The sequence below is a fragment of the Hibiscus syriacus genome, unplaced genomic scaffold (genome assembly GCF_006381635.1).
Source record: "Hibiscus syriacus cultivar Baekdansim isolate YM2019G1 unplaced genomic scaffold, ASM638163v2 tig00117005_pilon, whole genome shotgun sequence".
Lineage (NCBI taxonomy): Eukaryota > Viridiplantae > Streptophyta > Magnoliopsida > Malvales > Malvaceae > Hibiscus > Hibiscus syriacus.
In genome coordinates, this window is record NW_024063519.1 from 609,149 (window position 1) to 614,644 (window position 5,496).

A 5,496-nucleotide genomic window follows, 5' to 3' on the forward strand; every position below is an offset into this window, starting at 1 on the left:
TATATGAATAAAATATTAAAAATCAATAATTGGAAAATGTGAACTGTTTGCATGTGAACCAAATGAACGTTTCATGCAATAATTTAACTTTTTCCATGCATGTGAACTATTTCCATGCTTCATGACGCGTGAAAAGATACCCCCTCTTCACGTGAAAGGTTCTTTTCTCTCTCTCAATGTCTTTCAATATAACTATTACTTTATATTTAAAAAACTAAAATGATTTGATACAAATGATTACTAATGATTTATTAATAATTAATTATTTAATAATTATTGATTAATTATTAATTTAATGATTTGATACAAAAGATTTATTAATGATTACTAATAATGAAATTATAATAATTATTACTAATAATAATTTAATAGTAAAAAACTCAATTTAATAATAATGATATTCGATTCAATTACTTAAATTTGAAACTAATAATTAAATAATGATTACAACTCTTGACGGTGTCGGGGTGTTGTTGAATAATAACGTCGAGGCGCACGTCGGTTTCGTTGTGGTCGTTGCACTTGTTCAGGAGTTTGTTCATCATAACCAACCTGCTCATTCATCGAGGGCATAGGCTCCAGTGTTGTAAATATATTCCCACCACCACTATGCTCTCCCATCTGAGGACAAATACTCGTATTTGTCATCATAGATGTCACCTGAATAAAATCATTTGTTGCCCCAAACATGGGAGAGAACATGGGTGATTGATGAGGAAAAAGCTGAGGAGTGTAGGACGTAACACCAGAATCACCAAACTCTTGATTAAATGATCTTGTATGATCAAAAGATTCTGGTGGGATATTATCCATTGCCTCTTGTTCTGTTCCACGGTGAGAAGAACTCCCACTCCCACTCCCAGTCCTTCTTGGTTTCTCGGGTTTACCAAATTTTTTCTGGTACTCTATAAACTGTCGTCTTTCTCTGTTCGTTGTCAAGAACGGCTTTCCATGTTCCCAGAAATAATTCAGGTAATCCGAACTCTCAAAGTCAAAGTCATCCTCCTGTATGGGAGTGAGTGTTGGCAAGTATGAACCATGTTATTCCAATGATTGATATGGTTGGCATGCCTTACAGACCAATCCTCACCGACCCTACCCCGCCCATCTAATTTGTGGAGAGCATCATGATTCTCTGGAATTCTTGGAATAGGTTGGTGGAAGCCGAACTGCCTTAACACTCTATCGGAAAATTGATACTCCACAAATGTGAAATGAATCAATGGTGTAACAGCACACCAATATTGAAAACCCTCCCAAACATGTTGCGGTACGCACGAAATAATTTCTCCATCATTGTACGGCCTCCAAATAAACTATAAAATAAAATTATTTAGTTATTATTTAATTAAATAATTACAAAATTCATACCTAAATAAATAAATAAACAACAAAATATAATATAAAAATAATAATAAATAAATTCGCTAATTAATTTTATATATACCTCAACTTTGCATTTGATGTCAATCTTAAACCTAAACTCTTTCAGGTTATTGTGCGACAACCCCGTTCTTTCTATTTTATGCCTCCATCTGTATACCAACCAAAATAAAATTATGTAATTATTTTTCCTTTACAAAATATTCTTTAATTAATTTAAGATAAAATATTTTAAATAAAAAATTACCTCCCGGCAAGAGGAAACTGAAATGAAGTTCGACTAATCGGTGTTAACCATGGAATTCTGTACCATGCCCATGATTGTAATAACATCGTGCATCCACCGATTTCAGTCGTATACGCATCATTTACAAGTAATGACGCCTTGCACATCTCGCGATACAAGAACGCCAATATTGCCGATCCCCAACTATACTGATGGGTCATAAAAAAGTTACCCAAAAACGAAAGATATTGTACATGGACGAGATTACTGGATTTATCAGGCATCAAGATTCCGCCGATCAACCGTAATATATATGCTCGAGTTGCATATATAATGTCTTGCTCATTACATTGAGGACCGAGCTTAAACTCAGTTGCCAACCAGGATAATCTCAGCCGTGACCCTTTTGTTAAATCTTTGTGTGGTACCTTCCCAAGGTACTGCTCACATACTGCAAACACGTTAAGTTCAGTATTTCCCACCACTGCCATTCCATTTGTAGGAACACCGAGTTGTAAAGCCACATCCTCCAAAGGGATCGTACATTCACCACACGGAAGATGAAAAGTATGAGTTTCTGGTCTCCACTGTTCAATTAATGCACTGATCAGACCGGGGACCAACCTAAATTCTCTTACAAAAGCGACATCATAAAAACCGTCTATTTTTAAATTTTCGACAGTACGTTGATCTGGCATCTCAATTGATAAGTCGAGGACGAAGGACTCGTTGTTCGTCATCCTGCAATTTTTTAATCCAATTAATTATAATTAATTCACCGTTTTAAAATAATAAAAAAATATTGAATCATAATACCAATTCTCCCAAATGACTCGAAATGTGTCGACCATCTAGCCTCAAAAGAACATTTTCTTCTGCCATGTTTCAACAAATCTATAAATAAATAAAATATTACACTCAAATACAACTTAATATGTTGGAAAAAATAAACGAAGTTCACATGGGAAATGAGAGAGAACTTACGTGTTTTTGAACAGCGTTAAACCAAAACTCGAAAAATTATCACTCAAAACCCACTTCAAGCAAAGCAACAACTCCAATTGAAACTAAAAGAAAATCATCCTTCAACGTTAAAAAGCCCCTTCAACTAAAAACATCTTAATAGAAAGGAAGATTGTATTAGTAAAAGATTTTCCTATGTTCACAAGGAAATCATCCTTCCAAAAGGGGACAAAAGAAGGAGCATCTGAAGCTTTATCAGCATGACTAATGTTTCTCGTCAATTTTCATATTCCATGTCAAACCCACAGATTCTTGGAATGAGAATAAAAGTGATGCACCATGGTAAGAAGTTAAGGTCCTAAGCAAGTTGTTCAAGTCAATAATCGATCCACATGTGATGAAAGCAATTACACTTTTAGTTCACAAAGCAAACCCTAAGCAAGTGTTGAGATACAAAATGTTCAATCACCTCTTTACACCATGTGTTCTTATAGATTAGCAATTTTTAGTGATACATTAAAGCAAAGAAAAGACTGCAGAGGCAAGTTCTTACAATTTCTGGCCATTCATAATCAATGACACATATTTAAACCGAGAAAATCCAAGTTCAATGCAATAAGAAGCCCTTTGAAGATTCCTAGTCTTCCTATATCATATGTCCGGGTTTTGGCATCCAAAAGCAATCAAGTAAATATCATCAAAGGCTTTAAAGATTCTGAGGCAATCAAAGATCTACAAGCCAAAATGAAAGAGTAATACATATTTCTTCATCAACACAATCATGGAAATAGAAATCACATTAAATGGGCTTTCACATTCTAACTAAAGATGAGAATACCTTTGTTGCGAGGAACTGCCTGACTGCACTTTCTTGATTGAACCTTGATATAAGATCTTCGACGTCTGTTTTTACTGTAGCTAGTCTCCTCCTCTGCAGCGTATTAAACTTATGGCACTCATATGATAGAAAAAGGATAAGGAAATCTCTATGTAATTGTAAATGAAATGCCTAAACCCCTCTTATAAACATGTTCACGGGCTTCCGGTGCATGCAATAATTGGTGGTACCCTATCCCAGTGCATGTATTCTGCCATTGATGAAGAATACGCCGAGAGATTCAGACGTCCAGGCCCCCCAGCATGCATGCACGATTCAGAGAGTCATGCAGAGATTCCCGTGCGCCAGACGACAAGTGAAGACGCCGAGAGATCCACCTTGGCATTCCCTGTAGCATGCATGCACGATTCACGTCCAGGCCCCCCCACATGCAGCTGCTCACCCCTGGCACATGCAACAGCAGCTTTCTCTGCTCACCCTGTGATCTCCCACATGCAACAGAAGACGCCGAGAGATCCCACAGTCAATATGCATTGTTTGAAGACGCCGAGCATTCCCCTAGCGTCATGGAAAATATTAACCCCAAAGACGCCGAGATATCCGAAGAACCACTTGAAGCACTGTACATTTCACCCCATTTCGGGAAATAATAAGTAAATTGGATTTTTTTGGGAATTAAACAATCACTGTATCATTATCTGGGCACTTTTGCCCCTTTTTGCCCATGTTATTACTTGGTTTTGCCAAAGAACATGGGGTCTCAACTCAAGCAAAAACCATTGACGCGGTTCAAGTTAAAAGGAAAAAGGTACCATTTTTCTCGGAGCTATCCCAAACATAAAGGGCCTTCAGAGGAGGTTGCTGGAAACCCTCCTTTAATTTTAAAATGGGATTTTTTATTGTTGATGGGTAGTTGGGTACCCTACCCTTTTTGTCACCATTTTCCATCCCCCAAGCACTTGTGGGCTATCCATTTATTGTCAAATGTCCCCACAACATGTAGTCTCCAGAAAAACAAAACTGACCCTTCATTTCCAACTTTACATTGTGGCCATCCAGCCCACGTCCCCTATAAAAGAGGCCTCTACTAATATCTTAGCTTTTTATCCCCCTTTTTGGAAAAAAATGTAGTTTAGGGATAGAGAGACTGTATGTGTTTAGATTTGATCTTTTAAGTTCGTTGAATGTCAATTATTATTTTTAAACCGACAACATAGTCGAAGTGTCTAAAATTCTCTTTTAAATTCATTGAAACTTTATCCTCAAGTGGAAATATGAAAAATGAGGGAGGAACGTGGGTGGCTCACATGTCAGGTCGACCGACATAAACCCTGGTCCATCAGTTAGGCTAAGGAATTATTGCATACCTTCCATTTCATCTGCTGCATGCGAGTTCCTTCCAAGGTTTTATTTTTGTCTATAATCATAGTATTGTCGAGATGAACGGCAATGGAATCATCTAACGTTTTGCCCAGCCAAAGCAGCAGCATTTATTAGCCATTTAAACAACCCCACGACACCAGACTTTTTTAATATGTTTGAAAGATGACCAGTATCTCACTTTCATCAAATAGGTTGGATTTTGACAACTCCCAGCTAGGTCGAAGAGCCAGCCGATGAAGATAATGAAAGTAGGCTAATGTTCACTTTCCAAAAGTTGGAATAAATGAACAAAATGTGGGCCACGCTCACACTAAAGCAACCCAGAAATGGTCCATTTTTCGACACCTAAATTCTATAGGGACCCATTTTTATACCAGATAAAGGAGCTCCAAATCTTGGGTAAAGCTTCAAGCTCGTTGTCATTTGTGCGGCAACTTTCACCTCATAAGATAAATTGACAATTAAAGAATCCGATAGGGAAAAAGCTAAAGCTTGCTTCATAAATATTGACGACGATGTGCTAATAAATATGAATTGTACATATTTCCATAACATAGGCCACGATCTCTTAATAATTACAGTATTAGCTTATCTTTTAATATAATAGTTCAAGCTAGAGTTAGCAGCTCTTTCAACCAATAAAAGGGTACCAAGACGCACTAACGTTACAGGAGAATAACGGAATCTTAACAGGTATAATTTT